The sequence below is a fragment of the Heliangelus exortis genome, chromosome 12 (assembly GCF_036169615.1).
Source record: "Heliangelus exortis chromosome 12, bHelExo1.hap1, whole genome shotgun sequence".
NCBI lineage: Eukaryota > Metazoa > Chordata > Aves > Apodiformes > Trochilidae > Heliangelus > Heliangelus exortis.
In genome coordinates this window covers 11,032,570-11,057,538 of record NC_092433.1, presented here as the reverse complement: position 1 = coordinate 11,057,538, position 24,969 = coordinate 11,032,570, and the positions used below count along the sequence as shown (strand labels likewise).

At 39.4% G+C, this 24,969-nt stretch overlaps 1 long non-coding RNA gene across 1 annotated transcript; it reads right to left on the bottom strand.

Annotated features, from left to right (window-relative positions):
• Positions 1–1,040: 1,040 nt before the first annotated feature.
• Positions 1,041–24,140, bottom strand: LOC139801575 (uncharacterized). Its single transcript, XR_011728241.1, has 3 exons — positions 24,021–24,140; positions 3,325–3,391; positions 1,041–2,328 (listed from the first exon to the last, which is right to left on the bottom strand). It is a non-coding gene; the product is annotated as an uncharacterized lncRNA (long non-coding RNA).
• Positions 24,141–24,969: the final 829 nt, after the last annotated feature.

Below are 24,969 nucleotides of genomic sequence, written 5' to 3'. Positions count from 1 at the left end.
GATGTGCACTGACTGCATCAAAGACAGCCACTAGCATAGAGAAGGAAAAAATTCTCTGTGAGCACCAAAGCAGTGTTCTAAGGTTTATTTTGTCATGATTATGAATTATTATTATGATTACTATTATGATTATTATCAACCTAGAAATAAAATCTCCCGCAGGCTGCCAAGTACCACTGTGAATCCCAAATGTGATGAAGCTCAGGCTGGGTCACCCACAGCTTGTCCAGAAATTGGAGAAGACTCTGCTCAGAATTACAACAGAGTAAACTCATAGTAACTCTGTCAGAGGACTTCCGCGGTTTTGATCTTAATTTACGTAGATGTGAATGAGTAACCTTTGCCTTAAACTCAAACCCAGCTTTCCCAGCTGTTTTTTTGGTCCCTGCTATGAACATAGGAAAGATATATATTGTAAGCTGAAATCTGAACAGCCTAATGTTCCCATTTAATTACTGCCCCAAACAGTTTCCAAGACAGTGGCAGATATTTGAGTCAGTTCAATTCCCTGGTTTTCTATTTTCCCTTCCTTTTCACCTCTGCCACCTGCACGTGCAAGCCTTTGCCAGAAGTGCCAAGAGACCTCCTGGCCTAATAATTTTAGTTTTGGCTGCGGTCATCTGATTTTCTAGGATTTTACTTCCCAACTTTAATCTGCCATCTGCTGCTTTTTTAAATCTCCACTGAAGCCAGAAAACCTGAGGAGGAGCGTTCAGCATCCGGCCTGCTCAGGCATCAGCGCACCATGAAGCAGCAAAGCCTGCGCCCCACCTCCCGGCTGCTGCTCAGCACTGCAGGGAAACCCTCTGCCCAGGGCTCCGTATTTCAGGAAAATTCGGACCCTCTGCCCTGACAGCCGCTGCGACTTTGCACGATAATTATCTCTCACGGGTGGTCAAGTATAAAGTGGCTAGAGATATCTTAATGGCAGCATCCTCTGTGCCCACCGTGGAGATCTGTGTTTCAGGGCAGTATTTCTTGTTACTAAATTTAAACAAACCTGTGGAACTATTTAATTTTACAATTTTTTTTTATTTTTTTTTTTGTAAGCTGGTTTCCAAGGTACTGCAAGGTGATGCTGCAGGCAGTCAGTGCCACAGGTGTTAGTGTAGAGGAAGCTCAAGTTCTCTTTGTAGGGTACTTGATCCTCTCAGGATCAAGCTACATTGGGATGAGCTCTATCACTGCAATAATGCTGTTCGATTATTCATTATGGGCAAGAGGACAGCAGGGAAGCTATCAGTGGAATGAGATAGTAAGGAATTACCCATGGAAATGAAAGGAAGGAAGAACAATCTGCAGAAGGGAAAGAGGACAAGGAACAAGAGTGACACAATACACAGGTAAGCTTCTAGACTTTGCCATCACACCACACCCATCAGTGCCCCTGTTCCCAGGTCTACAACCTTACAACCTTCCTAGAGTTGAGGACACTCAGTACAGACATGTGCTGCAGTGCAGTTAATGACAAAAGTTTTCTTGTTCACCTTCCAAATGTCCATCAAGGGATGATTCATTAATTTTCTTACAAATCGTACTGAGAAAATGTCAGTCTACTAATTTATGTGTAAATTTGACAGAAATGGCTGCACTTGCCTGCAGGAATAGCCAAATGTACTCAGAAGACAGCCTTGATGTCTCTAACCAGCCTGTGATCCTAGCCTGCATGCACAGAAAAATAAACATATTTCAAGGAAACAATTGTGTGAAAGTACAGCATAATTTATCCTGCTTTGAGTCACTGGAGTCTCAGCACAGTGACAAATGTGTCATTCCCTACAAGTTATACCAAGTAGCTAACAGTAGTAGTGGAAAATACCTATCCAGGGATGGAACAGTCCATCTGGAGCACAGGAACCTTCTGCTTATCACGAGTGCTTCTCAGGAGTCCCCTTCTTTTCTGTGCTCTGTTGGTTTGGACAATTTCAGGAAATCTGTAGGACTTGCTTTTGAGATATCAGGAACTTTCATCTATAAACACTATTCTTTTTTAAAAGTATAACATCAAAACTTTCTAAGTCCTTTCCAATGTGGTTTCATCCCTGAGACACATCCTAGTAAAGCAGCAGTTTAAGGAGAGTTTCTCTGTTTTATCATCATTCATGAGCTTGCTTTGCCCAGCTGTAGCCTAAGTGCACCTGGGTCTTTTTCACCTCTTACACAGAGCAGTGGTGGTGAACCAAGAATATTTCCATGGAAAAACCACTTATATTTACAACAGTAAGTACCTGCATCACTGAGGAAACTCTTCCTAGTTTTGGCATTTGTATCCTTCTGGGACCAGTGCTTCCTGCTTTTGTAAACTTCCTGGATATATAATCTTCTAAGCTATAATTAAAAAAACAAGTTTAAGCATAGACTGTATCATGAACTGCCATTGTGAGCACAGCAATATTCTGTAATAGCTAGGAATATAGCTTTAAAGAATATTTTTATAGAATCACAGCTAAGTTACTTATAAATGAAACCAAACAAAATCTAAGAGATCTTTACATTTCACTTGTCCTCAGAAATCCAAATCTGAGTTGAGTTTTTCTAACTGCTTATTGCAATGCAAATCATAAAAATGCTGGAAAATACAACAAAATGAAACTTTCTCTTGCAATCTGTATTTGTCTTCCAGGACTTTGTGATTCTTTTATGATCCTATACCCTACACTGGGGTAATTTTTGCTGATAGCACTAAATGTGCCTTACAACATTTGAAGGTTTGTAGTAGCTCTGTTTCTCAGCAGGCCCCAGATGTGCTCTACTACTTAAAATTTACCTCTGAATACTGAGGGCTTAACTCTCTTATCTCCTCTTCTGCTGTGCTTAGCAGCACTCTATCTCAGCTACCATCTTTAGGAGCCATGTAGGAACTTATTAAAGGCACAAGCCACTGGGGATGTCCTAACAGCTCAGTCCTTACAATGATGGAAAATACCTTTTTTTTTTTTTTTCTCCCACTGAAGATCTTTCTATCTTAGAAGCCTTTTCTGTTCTTTTTCCAGAGCTTCAGAAGAGGATCGATAAGAACTTATCACACAACCAGTCTCTTGTGCTTAATTGTGTGCATATTGATGTGTGTGTTCAGAAGATCTGAGTGTGCCTGAGTTCAGCTCCTGAGCAGAGGGGGTATCACATTTAGAAGCAATTTAAACACAGCCCTGATCTTCCTCCTCTGTCAATGAGTAACCCCGGTGAGTTCAGGTCTTACAGGAGCAAGTCACAGAGATTTTGTGCAATATTCATGCTGGGTCTTTAGTCATATACTTTAATATATAGGAGGAAAATGGCCCTTCCTCAGAAAATCTCACAAACACTAACTAGGACATGCAGTACCTTGGGTTTTGGTTGGGATATTCTGAAGAGCATCTTTATCAGGAGATTAATTTTCAGTGTCAGGAACCTAAAAAAAAAAAAAAAAAAAAAAAAGTGCAGATAAGACAGTAACCATTTCTTACCCTTGTTTCCTAAACCAATAGCCTGTAACATCCTAAAGCCAGAAAGCATTGGTTATAACCAACAAGTACCATCTCCAACTCCCATAGCAAGTCTGGCTTTCAGTAACTTCTGATAACGTGACATGCCAGCAAAAGATCCTTTGTGTAAGGAAAGCAGAAGAAACATTTCAACAGAACTACAAAACAAAAAAAGGAAAAAACATCAAAAAACCCCAAGCCCCCCCAAAAAACAAAAACAACAACAACAAAAAAAAAATCCCACAAAAAAAACACACCAAAAAAACCAAACAAAAACCCCCCAAGCCAACAAAAAACTCTTCAAGGCAATGATATCACCCTCCCACTTACTCATAGCTCAGCTGAAGTGCTGCCTATGAACCCCCCTGCAGTGATTTATTCTGCTAACGCTGCCTTCCTGCTACAAAGCTACCTCCCTTTGCTTGGAGAATAACCTAAATAAATACAGAACCGTTTACACTAACAAATTCTACACTGCATTTAGGTACATACATTAAACTTGATGTATATCTAAGCAAATGCCGCAATCTCCTGCTGAGATTGTTCTTCTGCCAGTAGAGGTCAGCAGGAGCAGAGGAAAAGCTTCGGCAGATCCCTCCTGTTCCTCCCGGGTGTCAAAAGGCGCCGAGCTCAGACGAGAGGTTTGAGAAGGAACCCGAGCAGGTTGCCAAAGCAAAGGTGATTCATCAGCATCTCTGCTTTCTGACCTCATGGGTGCAGGGCTGGAGGAAGCCAGGCATGAGACACTGCTGCCCTTTGTACAGCAATGCCAAATGGTTTCATACAAACCTGTTCCTCAGGCTGCGTCTCCAAACACAAGTTGACAAAGGGAGAACGCAGGGAGATGCCAAACTTAGGAGTTTCCAAATCCCTGTCACCTCCGAGCTTTGGACTGGGTGATTATTCAAACTGTCACAATCGTTCCTTGGGATGAGGAAAAGGTAATCCCTGAGCTGATTTTACTCAGGGCTGTGAGCTGAGTCTAGGAACAAAGTGATGAGGGGTTCTGATAAAAGGCTAATCAGGGGCTGTGCAGTAGTAATACAGGATTTCAGGAAGTTTGAAAATTCCTATAAGAAGGATGTTTAATAAAACCCTCAAATGCCTCTGACACCCATCCCCACCTGCACTCAGAAGAGTGATGTTCCAGCTCACACATCCTCACCTGGACAGTGCACATACAAAAAATGGTTCCTGGCAATACAAGTTTCACTAGAAAAAAAGAAATTTCCATCAGTGAGCAAAATTCAAATACCATGTTTAGGTGAGACATAAATGGTACACAAGAGAGACCAGTAACTGCACTAAACAGTCTAAGGAATATGTTGTGCTAAGCCTTTTTGTATCAGAATAGACAAAAAAAATATTTAATATTTAAAAGGCAAGGGTAAAACTCAAGGCTTACAAGCCATCTACTTTCCAGGAGATATGCATATTTCATCCTGCATACTGCTTTCATCCCCACCATCCTTCTGAAAAAATATTCTGAATCTTTTATTTTGCTAGTTATTACTACCAGGTGCTATTAAAATACACATAAGTGTTTTTCTTCATAATCCTTAGAAAAAGGATTAGAGGCTGAATAAAGGATCTCTGACAAGTAAGTGAAACCTCACAACTGTAATCTATCAAAAGGTATTTTCTTCCATGAACATATCTCTGTTTCCTTCCTCAAAATTTAAATTTCAATCAATTACTTCAAATACAGATTTTCGTTTAAAACAAAGCAAAACAAAAACAATAAAACCTATGGCAAATACAGAAACAAGCAAAGAAATTTCACAGTGTAAGCATCATTTACTTTTCCAATTTAGTTCTGTGTGTTTAATGAGTAGGATGCATACAGAGCAGAGTGCCAGTGAGCTATCTGGAAAGAAAATGGGGAAGAAATAAGTCAGTGCTACTGCCTCTAGTATTTGTAAGGAAACTCTCTTCAAAAACCCAACCTGCATCACAAAAAAATTCCTATTGAAAAGCCAGCTAAGCACAGTCTAATTGATAAATGCATTTTGTGTGTGTATTATGAAAGCTTCACTTTCCTTCAACAGGCAGCAAACTCTGCTTTGGAACTGACTCTTTAGTAAAGCAAGATGTGAAATCTTCCAGACTTTGGCCAGAAGAATATCTGCTCCTGCAAAACTTGGTAGCCCTGGCTCTGGTTTTCACACAAGGTTCCTTCCTTATTCCTTTCCACAGCCTGTTATGCAACTCCACACATCTGCAGCACAAAATTGTTCTTCAATATTTTTAGCACACGGTGGCAGGCTTAGCTGCTGAGATCAATTCTTCTTGACTCTGAACTGATTCTTATGTTTCTGAGTGCAGCAGCTCATTCAGAATCAAGTTCCTTGTATTTCACACGTACAAGTTCAGCTAATTTTTTTCCAAGTTCAAAAAGCAATTAGGCAACCTTGAGATAGAAAAATCCAGCTGAGGTCCTACAGTGCACTGAATGCTATGAAGATGTTTGGGAAGGCTGTGATGTATCCTTCCCCTATGCTTTTCCTTCCCTCCATACTGTACTCTCCAAGAGGCTATAGGCACCTCCAGTCTGCATTGTGGCTGTTCACCCTCTCCTGCTGAGAATCCTTCCAGGTAAAACTCAATATCAATGACCCCAACAACATCAGCTTTTTTCCTCCCTTTTTTTATTTTAATGTGTGTTCTAAGATGGATAAATGTGGTAAGAGTAGTATCTTATGAACACAATAAAAGGGGATACTATGAAGGTTAAGCCTCCCTCACTGTGTATATGCTTGCAGAGCTCCAAATCAAGATTCCATACTAAGAATCCTGCTCCATTTCTGGTTTACCCTTTCCTGCTTCATTTTCCCCCTAAATTCAGCTGCAATTGTCTTTTTTTCAGTGCAAAAGTGAAAAGAGTGTGACTTGTCCTGGGGTCTCCACACCCAACAGTCCAGTGAGGCTGTGAACAGACAGCAAAAACTTCAGAGAATGGTAGAAAGTAAAAAGAAAGATATATTAAAAATAAAAGACAAAGAAGAAAAAAGTGTTTAAATAGATACTAGAAATAGAAGGATTTTTTTCCAAATGCAGTTTGGTTTTAAATTACAAGCTTTGCTTCTTTGCCTCTTACCCAGACTAAAATGCATATTTATTTATTTGGGTGCTTATCCCAATTCACAGATGCCTGATAACGTTGTGAAAAGGTCAGCATTAAGTCATTCAGAACACTGGATCTGGATCTTGTTGAAATTCAGATCATCCTTATTTTCTACAATGGATACATTTTGCTTGAGTGCTGCCCACTGATGGCCCAGTGCACTGCATTTTGCTGTTGATGGAAACACAAAAAAAAAACCCAAAACAACTGAAAAAAGCAAGTTCCACTGCCTTATAATGGAAAGCTTTTTTTACACAATCCCATTTTCTACTTGCTGCCAATACCCAAGAAACTTCTGTACACACTAGTGAGAAACTTAGAACTTTAACTGCACAGTAAGTTATAAAGATCATTTAAAACAGCTTCTAAAATACCTTCAAAAGCAGTCAGGAAACAAGTGCAGGAGTGTTATCAAGAAGGCTCTCAGCCAGCAAATTCTCCTAAATAGCCCAGAGCTTTATTGAACAGCTTGCACTAAAAGATCAAAGAATCAAGACAATCTATGAAACCATCTTAATGCTGATTTAGTAGCTGTCTGTGAATACAATTCATCCCAGTCTAGATGAGGCTCAGGAGACCCAAGACCCATCAGCTCCCCAAAACAGGTCATGAATGGAGCTTTAAGTGATGCCGACACTGCATGTGGATTCCTCTCCAGGGAATCATTTTTTGCCAGAGGAAGAATCCATCACCTGGTAATTTTATTCTATTTGGGAGGCAGCGAACAACTTCAGCAAGTAACAACTAAACTAACCTTCAAAAAGCAAAGCCAGACTCAGTCGAAGATCAGACAGCATTTTACCATGGGGACTTAAGAACTGTGGCTGTGCATGCAGGGGCTGCTGAACCTAGAGACAAACATCATCCTGTGGCATCTCCAGCCAGCACAAAGCCTCCAGCCTGCCTAAAACTCAGATATCACAGGCTGAGCTCTGATGATTTGGGTATACTGACCTTAAGCTGAATTCTTTGTGTTTCCATCATAAGATGGGCACTTTAATGCTTTGAGTCCTATGTAAAAACGTATCCCAGACCTGCTATGTTCACATGAAATCAGGTCCAAAGGCAGAACTAAATAGATGGACTATTCTACCACATCACTCCCTGACCTTATCCCAGAAGTGCCTCGGTCTACTCATCTCCTTCTTGGGATTTTTCAGAATTCTGCCGTTTCTTTTAGTCTGCTCCTTTCTGGCTTTCTATCTATCGCCCAGTATTTTCTATTCATCTACATGTTCTAAGCACAAAAATGCAGAAATTAATCACTTCTGAAACTTCTCTTTGTCGATGAGCCTGTCTGTTGTGAGGACCAACAGATTGTGGTTCATTTCAGCAACCTGGGCAGATAAATCTGCTGAAGGTGACCAGAGAAACTGGGAGGTCTCCCTCCACAAACATCCTGGAGCATCCGCTGAAGACACAATGTGTTCCCTGGTGCCTACGTTGTTCTTATGGTATTCCTCCAGCTGCAACACGATCTAATATATGCAAGCAAGGGGCAGGAGGAAAGAATGTGTTCTGTGTAAATTTAGCCAACGTGTTCTCAGATCTAATTGCTTTAAGAGTTTGGCAAAGCTGACAGAATCTAATTGATGTGGAGACTTGCTCCCAGCCTCTGACAGAGACATTTTTAGAACTGTACCTGCTGACTAGTGACAAAAAAATGTTAGGAGTCCAAAATAACCTGCCATTTGTATGGGCTGAGCACCTTCTGGTGAGGCCATAGGCTTGAAGACCGTAGCCATAAGTATCAAATATGTAGCAACTTAAAGACTAAAAGAGAACTTTCCTTCATTCTGTGAATGGACTTCTGATGCGTTCTTATGCATAATATATAAAAAGTATACAAAAAGTAGACTTGTAATCAAGATCCACACCTGCTTATCTGCTCAGCCTCATGGCTGTGAAGCTGCCACCATGCCAGGGGCAAGGGACGGGCATTGACTCTGCAGAACAGGCAGGAATTTGTTGTAAGAGTATTACCAGATACTCCAAACCCTCTGACATAGCATTATTTTTCTAAAAATCCTCAACATACTTGAGATTAGATCAAGATTAAATCAACATGTCAGAACGCATTTTGGAGGTGGGAGAGGAAGGGAAATAAGCAATGTTTAAGGAGTTGCCTTCCATCCCCTTTCCAGATACAACTGGAACATCCACTGCCCCAGCCCACGTAGTTGTGTCTAAACCACGAGACACACACTCCCTTTACACATTTCTTGGGAAAACAGAAAAAACCCCAGAAACCCAAACCTTCCAAAACAGGAAGGGAAACCCAAGATTTTACTCAGCAGTGAGCACTAGATCATTCTGATGATTTTAACTCAACTATTTGTAAGACTTGAGTAAGCCAATTTTAAATGCAGAAAGAGCCAAAAAGACTGCAGCGAAGATCTAATATTTGCTGATGAACCTTGGATGTAACATAGCTCTGACCATGGAAAATTGAATCTAATCAGTGACACTGGTTAAACTACACGTGGGTGGAATTTAAGTGGGCTGTAAGCAACTACAGTGCAGAAATCAGATTAAGCCTGGGAGAAACTGCAGTGCGTGATTATCATGTGATAATTACTCAACATTTTGACAGAGCCCAAGGCTCGACTCAGCCCAGCCCTTGACAATGAGAAAGCAGCATAAACATGTGAGTATGAAACTATCACTTCTGTTAATCCATCAGAATTTCCTCTGTGGGAAGCCCGTGAGCTTCTGACAAAACCCCAGGGCTGTTAATTCATGAGAACCCCTGGGGACCAGAAACAAGGTCCAGACCCCTGGAGAAGGCAACATCAAGTCAGCTGCAGTGCAAATCTGTGTTGATAACCTTTTGGAATTGGGCCATCACCAATCGTTCACGTATGTGGAATTCTTAGAGAAACCAGTCTGGTCCTGGCATCCATTTGCTCTGCTCTTCATGCTGTTACCATAGCAACTGATACTTAAATGAAAATCTCTTAGCAAGTTGGATCGACAGACAGCCCCTACCTCACAAGGCAGCAAAAGTGGACGCTTGAGGCAGGTCTAGGAGGCATTTATCTGTGTGTTTACTAGAAGAGTTTTCAGCCTTGTTTTCCATTTGTCCCTTTGACAGAATAAGCATCAGCACACCAATTTTTCTCTGCTGAAAAGTACTCTGTAGGTTAGTCTGATGTCTTTCTGTTTGGCTTGCTGGTCAGTCTAAGTAGCTCTTAAAACTTTTGATTTCTGTGTTAAGTTTTCACATCACACAAATTCAACATTTTTTTGCTGCCAAGAGGTACAATAGTAGCCGTGTGCTTCTTCAGAAAAAAAGGATGCTTACCAAAGCATCTAATTGAATCTACCCAAAGACATTTAGATTTGTCCTGTTGAATGTGACATAAAATGTATGTTTTAGGGAATACTGGCCTGATATTCCAGTTCTTTCCAAGAAAGTGCCTGGATGCTGTTGAAATAAGTGAGAAGTAGAGAAGATAACTAAGCCTGAAATGGAAAGAACGTTTTAGTAAAGCTCCACTGTTAAACAATTTGCTTATTTCTTACAATCAAAAGAACTGAAAAGCTTTTCATACACTAAAACCCTCCCAAATATTATTTTACCACAGCGAGTTGGGTTGCTGGTTTTTTTAATTGCCTATTAATTCATCATTAATCAAATTTCTTTCAATTGGCTATATAAAATTAGACAATAAAAGCCAGGTAGATTTCTGTTTGGGGAAGTCAGAAGAACTTTTGCTTTAATGTTTCCTGTTGTAAATGTTGGGCTGGCAACCTTCCTCTCACCCAGCTCTGCTCTCTTCCATCGTCAGTTAATCAAATTTGAAATGAGGAAGAAAGTTAGAGCAACCACCGTGATTTACTCAACTAGAAGCAGAACAGAAATCCATTAAAATTTCTGGCACAAACCTTCCTGTGAACACATTTGCATGTTTATTAGCTGAACTTTGGCTCAGCGAGCACTCTTGTGAAAAAAAAACAACAAATCGTTAGTACAAAATACAGTACAAAACATTTTAAAAGGTCAAAAAAAAGCTAAAGCAAAATGGAAGCCTTTATTGCAAGAAATATTTGAGAGCTGGTTTGTCCTGCAAGCACTGAGACCAGAGGGCAAATTCTGTTAGAAGACAAGTCTGAGTCTTTGTCTTCAGAATTTGGACTAAAATTTGAAAATTCTAATTTGCAAGTTTTAATATAGAGTATTTCCATTTAATAGAGAAGAGCTAAGTATGAGAAGCAACACATTAGGATGATGTGATGCACACACTGTGCAAAATAAGCCCAGGTGCTGAGAGAAAGCAAGAGACATTTCATTATTTTGGATGAAACAACTGAATTTTTCACTGGCCTTACTCAGTTAACAAGTACCATGTTTGTTCCTGAGTTTTTCCATGGAGTTTTCTGTAACAAGGAGAGCAAAGGTGCTCACAGATCCTGTCTCCAGGCCAAGAATTTGTTTTAAAAACTCCTGAGTCATTCAACTGTTCGTATTGAAGGGAAACTGGACATTTCTGCCCTGAAAAGGGCTTTGCTTTAAGCTGCCCAAGTCCTTCCTTCCTCTCTGACAGGACTATAGGGACTGCTAATGGCCATGCACACAAGGTTTCTCATTTCAGCATTTCATTTGCATTTGGCAGGAGGGCTCTCAGGAAATTTTGAGATTGCCCCTCAGTTTTAATAGAGGCAGGATCACAGTCCCAGCTTCTCCCTGGATGCTCATTTGTATTCCAGACAAGCTCCCGTCACAGTCCTGGTGGATGCCACAGCCTTACTTCAAATATTGATTTGGTAGAGCAACAAGAAGGGATGCAAACTCCTGGTCTGTATTAATTTGTACTATATCTCTTGGCACAGTATCAGCTGACAACTGCCTACACCATGTTTTTAATCCATTACCTTCATTAGCAATTGTTGGTTATCAGTAAGGAAAATTTAAAATCACACAAAAATCCAGACATCAGCATATAAATTAATTTACATGAGTTTACTAAAATGAGACGACTGGAATCAAAATATTTAAATACACCTCCCAAAAATTACCATTTTAACTTGGTATTTTAAGTAAATCTCTGTCCGTTTCTTGATGTTTAGAGCTTAGATTCTAGTGAGACAATCAGGTACTATAAAGAGGATGGGCTGCTATTTTTTTTTTTTTCTCAGTATTGTCTTATTAGAGTCATTGAAATAAAAAGATGAATTATGTTCTTTCAGCTGAACAGCTTATGTAATGTTCCTACATACTTGAAATCTAGTGTTTTAACAAAGGTCTTTGCTCTTCTACTCACCTATAAATGAGCACTACTGGAGCAGCAATAAGCACAGTTCTGCTTTCTCACCAGCTAAATCTGTTTCCTCTTCTGTGAAATCACTGCTGTTTTACATCATTGTGAATTAGGTCAGAAACAAACCCAGCGACTGCTCATTCCAGCCAGTGAAACATATGAGGAGCTGCTGCAATGACAGATCCATAATAATGCTTCTCATCTTCAGTCAATTAAATTTAGACCATGCAGAACTGTAAGAAGTACACAGTGGAAAATTTTTGGCAGAGTAACTGGCAAGCCATAGCAGCTCTACCAAACCTGAAGTCTCTTAAATTCATCTTTCCTGTGAACTTTAATCAAATGCTATAAAAACCTTAGCTGAATACAATAAAACTTTACACAGGGAGGACCATTAAAACAGACACTTCCCGTTACCTCATGGTGACTTTGCAGAAAAATCTTATCACTGCAGGATGCTCATCCCCTGTGCTGCAATTGTCACCCACCTCACCAGAAAGCAAACAGCTGGGTAATGTCTGCCTTCCCTACACCCATGTACTAGAGGCAGATAGGAGAGGAGACCAAACATGTTTTTGTAAGTTACAAAAGAGGACAATTACTCCTACCAAAGGGGAGAGAGCTTCTGGAATGTGCTTTTGGACATAGGAGCGTCTTTGAGAACTATTGAAAATATCTTCATGTGAAAACCATAAATTAAGTGTAATTATTATTTCTGGCAGCTTGCATGAGAAAAATAAAGCATTTATCCTGTCACTGAGGCTCAGGATCTCAGTGCAGTCACAGGACATCTCATTTGTTCTTTTGACACATTTGCACTGCTGTTAATACTCGCTTTTTGTTTTGGTTTTTTTTTCCTCCACCAAAAATTTTTTTAAAGTATCTACTTTTCCTTAAAAATGTTGCAGCTAAAACATTTATCTGTCCTTTGGCTGTTTTATTTTTGACAATTTCCCCAGCAAACCCCATCCTACAGCTGCAGTTCTTTGTGAAGGGCATAATTAACCCCCTTAGCTCCCTGCCCAGCCACCACCAGCTCAACAGCAACCACACCTAAATTTTTTCTTCTCCTCCCAGCTTTGGCATCAAATCAGACCTTTCTCTCTGCCCTGCCTGTACACCAGGTATCTTTTATTATATTTACCCACATGCTCCAACTCAGAATTTGTTCTCATCTTTATGCTCATCAGCCATCTCACATGCTTATGGTTTTGCTGTCATTGAGCGCTCCCCATCCCCTCCCCGTTTGCTGTTTCCCCAGTCAGCCCTACAAGGCAAATTCTTTCCTCTGAACCCCACAAATGACTGCTCTGCAAGCTCTGCCCCACTGGTTGTAACTCAACTGGCATTTATCTGTTTATACAGCAGGTTTAAAAGGGCAGGGGCTTTTCTTCTGCACCTCGCACAGAGCTTCATGTGGAAAATGCAGCCACAGGCAGCTGCAAAGCAATGAGAGCTCCAGTGCTGCAATTAGGAGGGAAGCTTGGCAGCTGAGAATGGGTTTTAGACTCTTCTTGACAAAGAAAACCACATTGAAACAATCAGCTGAGTCTCTGTTTACAGAACCCAAAGGGGTATCCAAGAACCCCAGTACAAACACGGATTGTCCTTACAAGTGACGTGTCGAGGATGGTTTGGCTGGGACAAGTAACCACACTTGTCTTAGCAGCAACATTTTCTCCATGAGAAGCAAAGTACAGGACATGAATTTAGAGGCAGCTTTTGGGGTCTTTTTTGTTGGTTTTTTTTTTTTTTTTTTTTGGTTTTGGGTTTTTTTTGTTTGGGGTTTTTTTTTGGTTTTTCTGTTTTTTTTTTTTGAGATGGAGGGGTTTTTTTCTTTCTTGAAAATATTTTCAAATATTTTATCGGAGACACAGCAACACATATGACCATATTCTGCTTAGGAAAATAATTTTTAAAACCCATTAAGGATGATCTTAAATGCTAACAACACAAAATCAATACTAACTGACTTCCCTGCAGTGTTTTTACTTTGAGATTAGTCTGTCAGATAGCACAAAAATCTAAGGCAACATGTTTTTAATCTAGTAAATACATTTTTCAAGAGTATGTTTTCACAAAACTGCCATCCACCCTCTAAACACCTCCAGCTAAGGAAGAACAGATCCACTCTTACCCAGCCATGACCATGAACCAGGCTCATCCCAGCAGATACTCAGCAGGGAAGAAGCAAGAAGGAGAGAGGATTGTGGAGCTATTCAAAGCAAAGGAATTCCTCTGATGTCCCTTGTCAGTGGAATAACTTTGAGTTGTAATACTTATATTAAATAAAAAGAACAGAAAATTCTGTGATTCTGCGAAAATCTGTGCCTAGGAGAGGCCTGATACATTTTTTTTTTTTTCTAAGCAATAATTTTTCTTTCTTGGAAAGCAGGCCAGCTATGCTGCAGTCAGAATAGGCTACTCTGATTAGAGAAAAAAAAAAAAAAAAAAAAAGAAATTCAACATTTTTAGGCTTGACTCCGTATTAAATGAGAAACAGCAAAAAACTTACGCTGATTTTCTGCATTGTTTCAGACAGAACTTCAGAGACTTTAATCAGCTTTTTCCCCTTAGGGTTTCTACAGACAGGTTTCATGCTGCATTTCTGGTGGAGAAGGATGCAGGAGGTGCTTGGAATACTTCCACCAGGCACATGCCCTTCAGCAGGCATCAGCAACTGCATCTCACATTGGAAAGCTGAATATAAAAAGCCTGTTTTTTTTTTTCAGATCACCAGCAGATTCTGTTGATAACAAAGTAATTTAATCTGTGTGTTGCTTTAGGTTTAGGTACTGTAACGTAGCACATTAGGGAAGCTCTGGTTACCATCTCTCCTCTGTGTAATCCTGGTCACATTTAGGGCAGGATCAGCTTCCAAGGGTGTCCTATAAACAAGAGAACAGGTAGAAAGGAGAACCTGGCAGGTCTAATGACACAAGAAAATTTGAGGCTATTACCTGACCTCATTTTGTCAGTGTTTCAAGAGAAGGAAGATTATTAAAGGACCAAACCCTGCCTGTTTAAGATAGAGTAGTCTGACCTGAATTTAGACAGCCAAACTTAAACATTTTAATCAAGAATTTTACCTTGGGTATAAAGTTTCAGAGAGGGCTCTGCATAGGGTTTGCATGAGCTTCTCTCCAACAGACAAAAAGTATCAGGAAACTATCAAATCAGTAATTTTTAAATGGCCATATTTCTGATGGAAAAAAAATTAGAATGTATTTAATTCTCTTTATTTCAGGAATACAATTTCAGTAGGTTAACTTCCAGCTAATATGTTAATTACCTCTTCAAGACAAGCTGAAGCCATCTTTCTATACATGAATATCAGTTATGTGCTGTGATAAATAATTTTAAAAAATATTCTCCGACTTTTAATTGTAATTCTGGTGTAAAGAAGGTCTTTCCATCTCGCTAATTACTTTCAGATCAAATTTTATGAGCAAGCACGTAAGGACAGTTGCCATTATCTCCACATGGACTGAAACTCATCAGCACTGCAGAACATTTTACAAAATCAATGGTAATACTAGAGGTTATTCAAATCATACATTGACCAGCATTAGACCTAATTCAGCAAAAAAGATTAAATATCAGAGCAATTCTGAAAACTGGAAACCATGCTCCAAGGAGACTCCTTTGTAGCTTATTTCATATAAATTATATCTAGATGGGGAGAAAAAAAATGCATTAGCCTGCAAGGAATTTCCACTGCCCATATTAGTGAGGGAATAATGAAAATATGACTGGCATAAATTATTCAGAAATCTTATTACACAATCCTGATGCCATATACTATACTGGCATTCCAGAGCTGAGAAGTGCTAAGGTCAGGCTTAGTCTGGAGCACAGTATTTCTTCTCACGTTGTATTGTAAACAGAAAGTGGAATTCTCATCCCATGGGAAATTCCAACATTTTGACATTTATTTTCAGTGTAAATAAAAAACACAAAGGTGAAATCACTGAAACTCTTCTGTGCAGTAGTATAGTAATATCAAAATAATGTAAATATCAGAAGCTGAGATGAAAGGAATAAAATGCCAATATAAAATAGTTCAATATTGCCAGAAAGAAATAAGGTAAAATTATTCATTTTTATATTTTTCCAAATTTAATCTAAATCAATGTATTCAGTTAAGATGACTCATTTTTGATGAAAATGCATTGTCTGAATATAATATTGTATTTTTTTTCAGCTGGCTCTCATTATTAAAGATTGATCAGATTCTAAAACTGTTGGAAAAAAACATTAAGAATTCAGCTTTTGCAAACTTGCTATGTGGAGAGTAATTTTGATTAAAGTTTCACAGTCTACAAGAAAGAAGAGCAAATAGTCACAGTAATTGTCAATCATATTAAAAGGACTTAGAGGTGACTCTAAAGTGACTTCATAGGAGCCAGACAACTGAACTGCTACCCCCATGACTGTGACCATTTGAACACCAAAACTTCATTCTTCCTCTGCAGGTCCCGTGGTTACAAAGAAGCCTCTGCTTTGCTTGTTTCTCCATTGTAATCCTGCCTATGATATTTAGCATCTTTCTTTTACACCAGCTTGTCAGAGCCCCTTTTCCTGCCCTGTCAAGGAGGGGATGTGTTTGTGTCTCCAATTTTCCACTTTCTACCATTTCAAATTTAGCTCCTGTTGCCATGGCCTTATGTAACAGGTTGCTGCTCTCCTTCTGTTCCCATTCTGATCCCTTCATTCACTTCTCTTCATTCTTGTTCACCTCCTTCTTTGGCTTTTCTGCCTTCTTACCAAATACTCTACAGAATTTGGGTTGTTACAGACCAGAAAAGTTCTTCCCTCTCCCCAGGAACAATCTCCTAACTTACTGACATGTCTCTCATCTGATGTTGGTTAAACACTTCAAGGCTCTTTAGGGAAAAAAACCCCACACTTAGATAAATGGTATGGCTTCAATAGTATTCAGAAAACAAAGAATAAATGAGCAGAAACTTTTTTCTGCAGGGAAGGCAATTTAATTCCATGCCAAGCTAATTAAGAGAACTCATAAAGATAAGGGATGCCGTCTGTTCAGACAGTGCTATATTTTTTTCTAGACCCTGCATAGTTTCTGTACATACACTGTACATCCACTCACCAGGTGCAAATTGAGATCAAACCTCAAGTGTTTTGATGTCCTTAGTTGATTTATTATAATGGTTCTACCACTAATCCAGCAAAATGATGGTAAGATTACTTTGAAACAACAGATTATCCTGGAACTGGTAATAAAGCACTAAGGAGGAAAAATGAAAGAAATTAAGGTAATGTACTTGCTTGTTAACAAAATTCTGATGGTGTTGTGCATGGAGAAAACCCAGCTTGTAAATGCAGTTGGGGTTGTTCATATGTATTGAACCTTTCCCCATCTCATGCACCACTAAACTTCTTGCAGATGCTCAAGTGGCTTAGGCAAAGTACAAAGAGCAAAAACACCAACGAAAAGTGCCTTACATTTAGAATTCCACAAGCTGTGAGAAGCACTTAATCTGGCCCCTGGATGCAGTGGCTCTGTGAATGGTTTGGTACACTTTCCACACTAGAATTATGATATTTAACCAGTCATAGACTGGTACAAAAATATTACTTCCCGTGTAGTCAGTATTTCGCTGGTCAAATGTATCAGTTTTAAAAGTTCTCTCTCAAGGAAGTTTTTCTCCTCTCCCTAAATCCACCTAATTAGTCCTAGGTGGCCCTGCCTTATTCCACCCTAAGTAATTCCTGTTGGAATTTATATGCTATAATTGAAGACATTTATCACTGGCAGTCCTCTAGGCAGTCTTGTGACATGAATAGCAGAAATCAAGTGGCCTCTCACATTTCCATCGCTTTGTACATTGCCAAAGCACCAGCCAGCCACCCCCTGCACTTTTCAGCTGCCCAGAAAACTTGAGCTTTTCAAGCCCTTGCAATGATGGCAACATTACTAAAGTAGTATTCTCAGAATCCTGGATGCACATTTGCTCCTGCTGCAATCGAAGTATTTCAGCATAGTTTCAGACAGCTGAGAGTCCCAGGAAGATGGTGGAGTAACTTCTTCCCCTTTATACTGGGTATGTTGCAGTGTTTTATCACTCCAGCCCTGTTTGTGGGCAAGTTGAAGGAGCCAGAGAGCTTTGGTTATTGTGGTATTGAATCCAAGTGAGGATCCAATAGAGGGCAGAGGTGTCAGCCTAGAGCTGCATTCACATGGCTACACAGTCCCTATCAGAGTGAGCTTGAATCTGCCACGAAGAGATAGAGCAGGAACATCCATTGTTTACTCCATCAAAACACACAGTCATGAACCTAGAGACCCTTGCAGCACAGCTGCTCATCAGCTGGTAAACTGGAAATGTATGGCAAAACCTTCAGAAGAATCCTTAAACTAATCCATTTTAGAGGACAAGGTTGCCTCACAGCTTAACATTTCTCATTTTGCAGAGCCCATGTAATGTATTTGTTGTTGTGTTTGAGTAAAATAGTTGAATGCCTTCTCTGGGCAAAGTTATTCCTGTATTTTAATCAGCAGAGAAGGCCACAGCCCCTGTCCCTATCCAAATCACAAATGTAAGGAGTGCAGTGATCTATCATTATGTTGGGTGTTTTTCCCCACAAAAATCACCACCCAATCTGTTGGGTGCTGCATCGGGGTAGGAATGGACTCACCAGACAAACAGCAAGCCCTGGCTCACTCAGTACTTAAAAACCAAACCAAACAGGTAAACAAAAACAATGCAACACACAAGAAAACACAGAGGAACAATAGAGGGCTGGGTAAATGCCTGCAACATATTTTGGTTTGATGTGTTTTTCTGGTTTCACACTGATGCCTTCTCATTCCTTTAGTGAGGTGTTGTTACATACTATTACCATTAATAACAACATATAACAACCTTGCCACCATCAGCACACAAGCCAGAGGAAAGAAAATGTAAAAAGAATCTTCTCAAAGGAAGAAATAAATCTAATAAACTGGCCATGCTAAAATTATCCTCAATTACAGATGATGCTTAGCCATGAAAGCACAGGTATCTTCCTCCTAGTAAAAGCAGCATAGGCAGTGCAACCCTTTCATTTATGTGTTTAAAAGAAAAAGGGAGGATCTTCACCCTTTTAAATTCAAATGACTCCAAAGATACTTGTATGTTCTTTTAAAAAGCAAAGCTGTAAGACCAGTTCCTGAAAACAGTGGAAGGTCAAAGCTCCCAAAACTCAGACTCAAGCACCCAGTCTGAGTAGGTAAAAGCAAAGATGCAAACTTGCAGTTCAGACCTCCCAGATGAAATCCTGACCGTGGGTCCAGTTTCTCAGTACAAAATGACTAAAAATCACCCTAATTAAAAATCATCCTGGTCCCTAGGATCTTTTACGACACAAATTTCAAGATAGAAGGTATGCTCATAGGAAACACTTCAGTTTTGAGAAGTCCACATCTCTTACCGGCCGCTAATTTAATTGGAAAATGTTCATCTTGCTCTAGTTAAAATCTACCTCAGTGTTTTAAATTATTTCTGCCAAAAACTTCAGTATAACTTTTGGGCATTCACTTCATTTCCCGCATACCCTTGCTCTTGCTGCGATTTTCCCTCTCCATAAATTTTTCAGGGAAATTGAGTTTCTGTAATTGTGACCATAATTCATACCTCCATCTTCACATCTCAGATTACTACTGCAATAAAGCTCAGCAATACTCAGTACAAGAAAACAAGCAAGTCCTGATGCCTGCAGAGCTTTGTTCGGTCCGAGTTCTTGGTCTGAATATTATAAAAGGTTTTTCATACGCAACAGTCCCACAGATTGCACAACGTATCTCTCAGTGCCTTCAGGATCCCAACAGTGTCACACCCTTTCATCCAGAGCCATGGATAAGTCAGAAGAGTAATAATCTTCCCAACATCCATCTCATCATGAAGATGCAGTGAAGTTCAGCTGTGCACACAGACAAGCACAGGAGAAAACACAGGCTCTGTGTTCACCCATGGAATCCCAGCAAACTCTTTGTTTTCAGTAGCTACACAGTGCTGCAAAATTACTGCATTATTGATTCAAAACTATGGTGCAACTTCCTTTATTGATTCTGGGTTTAATACCAGCTCCAGCAGAGGGAAAGATCACATAACAATTCCTTAGGGCTCCACAGAGACCCCAGGGCTACCTCAGATAAAGCAAGAGCCACTCCATGCACCTCCCTTTAATCTCTGCCTGGGGCCATCACCAAGTTTCCCCTCTTACCCTGGTGAATAAATAGGGATTATTAGAGCTGTGTGTATCAGTGCACATGTATATTAGTACATGCTTATAAGACAGAAGAATAATTGGTTTTTTCCTGTGGCTACATAGGTAGTTCTTTCAACATTTTCTAGGTGAAAATATTTAAATCCATGTTGTGTCTGAAGATGGAGCACTGCAGAGGCTTGTGCAGTATATTTTAAAATGAGCCACTACTAAAAAGAAATGACAAATGATGAAATAGAGCTGGCCTTGTACTTGCAGTCCATTTCTACACACATTTTAGTGAAAACAGATGACTTAACCTTTTCTTCTAAGCAGCATTACAGCTCTTGCAGAATCCAGTTTGTATGTTATAATTTTTTCACATCTCATCAATAAATTTCTTAAGCAGCTTCCAGATGCCGAGCTAAACTCCATTGCCCTCTAATACACCTTTACATGTCTTCTGAGACTTCTGGTGCTGCAGAGTTATTACTGAGGGCAGAGTATGAATTGCAGTGAGAACTGCCTTGATAAAGAGTACAGCATGAAATTTGTCTAGCAGGATTTTTATTAATAAATCCAGCAGATATAGTGGTCACTGAGAGCTAAAAAGATCTCACTAATTGTTCACCATGAGAGCCACACTTTAATAATGCTTCGTTCTTAATTTACTGAAGGTAGAGCAACAAAAACCCTCTAAATGCTACTCAAACAGCGTTCACTTATTTCCTGTCACTCTACTCCTAAAGTCAAAGCTTCCAATATTCACCTTTGTTTTCTTGTATCTGAGTGGCTGTGTTAGTTTTTTTCCTCCTCAACTTTCCCCAGATTCACATTAGATTTTAATTTTATGTTCACAGAAGAACAGTAGCTTACTAGAATTCACTATGGCCATCAAAACTCTCTCGAACTTGACCTCTCCTGCTTATTTTTCATTAAAATGTTAGCTGACAACTCCATATTGAGCCACAGTGTGGGACAGACACCTAAGCAGGCATCAATGCTATATTTGGCCTAAGACAAAACACTTGGCATTTTTGGGGTTTTTTTTCAGATTTTTAAATACAGGTGAAATGACTTAACATTACAAAGCTAGCCAAGAGAAGAAGAGTGGAGTCAAGCTCCCCAGTGCTCACTGTCTAACTTAAAAACCATCTTATTCTTCCATTCTGGTCTGATAACTACATAAGTATTCTACAACATAGTAGAAAATAAAAATAATTCTATCCAGAAAAATTTAGAGAAATCCACATCCTACATTACTGCAAAATGTAGAGATGGGGATTTTTTCTGCAAATACATGGTTCCAACTGAAGCACCAAATCAGTGGAAAAGGGATTTGACTGATTCTACCACCCCCAGATCCATGTCAGAACCAGGAGAACAGGACTATCAGAACCAGAGTGAGCAAACCAATCTGCCCTGGTTTGCTCTGACAATTTGGCTTCTGGGAAGGATGTTAAAGAAGCCAAAGGAAGGAGGCAGAGGTTTCTTTACCTCTGATGGTCAGTTTGTACACTTGTGGGATGCCTTTGGTTCCTCAGGAATGAAAGATGCCTAGTGCTCAGTGTTCCAGCTCCTGACCTAGAAGATAGATACCAGTAAAAAAAAAAAAAAAAAAAAAAAAAAAAAAAAAGAGAGGGGAAGGTACCGCACATGGATGCAGGCACAAGCCACAGAACAGGTCACCCTCCCATCCCTGTGCTTCCTGTGTGCTTCAAAATGCTCACATGCTAAACTGTCCAAGGCACCCAATTACCAGAAACAAACATCAGTGGCATGGTAATGCAAACTAATCCCTGGCATTAGGGATGAATGACATCTATTAACTGTTGTCCCGATGATTTAACTGGAATTTTGCAACTCATTGAGCATAGCAGTAGAAGTAATTCTTCTCTGGCCAGAATTAGAGCAGCAATAGAGTCAGCTTTTCTATTGAAAAGGGAGATGAGAACTTATTATGATAGGAAGAGAGAGCAGAAACAGTAGTCCACACAGTGAGGGCTGTAACAATTTGGTCTAAATTTGGTCTACCTTTTCTAACCTAAATGTGGTCCTTTTCTGTACTATTCTTCTCTGAGATACAAATGAGATAATGGAATTACTGGGCTTTATCACCTGGTGATTCCCTAGAAACACATTAGAGTAGCCTTTGGTAATCAACTCCATTGCAAAGCAAATGAATATATCTAAGAGTCACTATTACTGCACAGGAACCACAGTTAAGCAAGACTAGAATTACTTTATTAGACAGTGAAACAGTCTATCTGGAAATCCCACCTGGTTTTAAGTTCAGTCACTATCTGAAATGGTAATTTCTTTATTATTCAGGAGAGGCAATATTTTGAAGGGTCCAAAGACAGATAAGTATTGAGTTTTCTTTTTTTTTTTTTTTTTTTTTTTTTTTGGTGAAGCTGAAACAATCTGATTTTCCTCCTTATGACTGAATTGTGGGAGAATTTATAAATTTAGTTTTGAGATAAAATGAAAATAAAACTAGTGTTTTCTTGAGTATATGCACTACAGGATGCTCATGCAAATCCAACTCTCTCTGATGAGCAGCATTCTCACAGATAGTTTTTGTTTTTCCTTCATTTAACGTATTTCATAATCTCTTTCAAAACTCTGTTTTACAGTACAGAGCCTGAACTTTTAGTGACTCCTCTAAATCCCACAGCAATCTATGTAAATAAACAACTGTACAGTCAATCCTCTTTGCATACACAAATCAGCTGCCAGGATGCTGCTACCTGACAGCTGTGTACTTCAGGAGACAAAAACACATATGCTTCTACTGAAAATACAATTCCATTTGTAATATGAGCTTTCTAAGTGTTGGATTTAATCTCGAAGCATATTCAGAACACAAATAAAATCCCATTAAAATGGAAATGAATTTCCTGACTCCTTTTATCACAACTTTCTTTCATTTTAGTTTCCCTCATCTTCAGCAAAGTTACCATTTAGTATTTGTAGCTTCTTCTTTAGTCCAACAGAATAAGCTGTATTAGCAAGGTGAAAGCTTATACTAACACACAAAAGCTTGGGTATTTTTAATAGTATTAGGAAGGGAAACAAGGCTTCAAAAGCACAGCTTCATTTAGAGTCCATACAAAGCCTGTATGTAAGAATTTCTTCTATGGTGAGGTTCATAAAAAAGGGATGTAAAATTTTCAGTTAATTTGAGACTCTGAACACTTCATTTGCCACAAACAGGTTCAGTTGACAGGGACTTGCACAGAAATCAAACTGCAGCACTGAACCACCAATTCTTGCTTTCCTATTCAAGCGTGGATTCACCCTTTTATATTTATACTTACCTGTCTCAGGTAAGATCAAGTGGTTCTTGCATGTCTAGTGAATGCTTTACAGGTTATCACCAAATAGCCTGGAATTCCCAGTTCTTTCTCCTGTTCTGCTTCTGACATGCTCTGTCTCCTGTTCTGCCACATGCTTCTGACACGCCTTTAAACTTCTCACTTCTTTCTCCTTAGAAACTTTTTCTAACCTCTTTCTCACAATAAATGCATAAATAAAATCAATAAGAGAACCAGGGGCTTTTCAAGGCTAACTGTAGGCCAAGAAAGATAATTTCAGGGTAGGTGTGGCAGCCTTAAATGAAGATGCACTAAATGATGTTGCAAGTCTGTTTTGTTTTCTCTGACTTCTCCAAGTTTGTTTTTCTATAGAAGGAAGAGAACTAACATTGACATCACAAGGAGAAGTCACTGAAATGTATCACCAATATAAATATAACTTATTAGCTACGTTTGTATATGCACACACCCTTCATCATCTAGATGACATCAACTAGAAATCAGTATTTCTAGTTTTTCCTTCATCAGTAAAGCAAGCACTAGAGGCAGCTGAACCAGACACATCAGAAACTAAGGGCAGAAGTTGGAATAAACAGCATTTTCAACAAGGTGCAATGTGAAAGGACAAAAGCAAAAGTGGTACCTTGGTGTAAGTTCAGGTACTGTGGGACACCAGACCCAATTGCTCCACTGGCGTAATTGTAGACAAGGTTGGTGATGGACTGGAGCAAGGACACAGACAGAGCCATGGCATCTCGTCTGGGTGCAGTCTGAATGCTTCAATCTTAACCTTAGAAAAAAGGAAAAAATGAGCAAGGGAAAATGATAACGTAAAGCTCAAGTTCCATTAAAGGAAAAGGATTACATAAATCTTAGCTATAGAGTCCTCTACTGAAGAATGGGCCTTGTTATTTCCAAGGCAAGTCATTCAGTTCCATTTTATGCTAAAAGTTTGCTCTAACTGACACATTTAAATGAGTAGCAGCATATACTTTATACATTGTAATTTACAGATACATATTGGAAATTTTCAGACATTGATAGAAATGTTGCAGATGATGCAAGATCAAGTTTAGTGGAAGATGTTGAGTTCCAGCCTTGTTGGAAGGCTTCTTCCTGAGAATGCTAAGGGCTTATTTTGTTGGTTGGGACCTTTTCCCAGGCACTTTGACAGATCTGCTACTCATCCAAAACTTCAGAGCTTTACTGAGCCGCACCTCTGTTAGGCTCTTTTCTGGAACAGGATATTTCAGTGTTTTGCAATTCCCATTAAATCCACAAACCTGTTGTCAGCTCACAGCACTACTACTCTTCTGGATTTTCCACATGCACTGAATGGACTGGATTACTGACAAACCCAGAACTGGACAAAACAGCTCACAAAAGAGCTCCCACACTTGGATGCTGCGATGACAACAGCAGCAGAGCAGATTCTCCCTTTTTAGTTGTCAGTATTCTTTCACTACAAAGGGCTGGAGCACAGACACAGCAAAAGAAAAAACTGTCAAAGGTAGCTAAATATCAGTTACAGTGGCTGCAGGTTAAATTGTACATAGCACTTTTTCAAAGCAAATAATAGCTTGTAAAGAAGT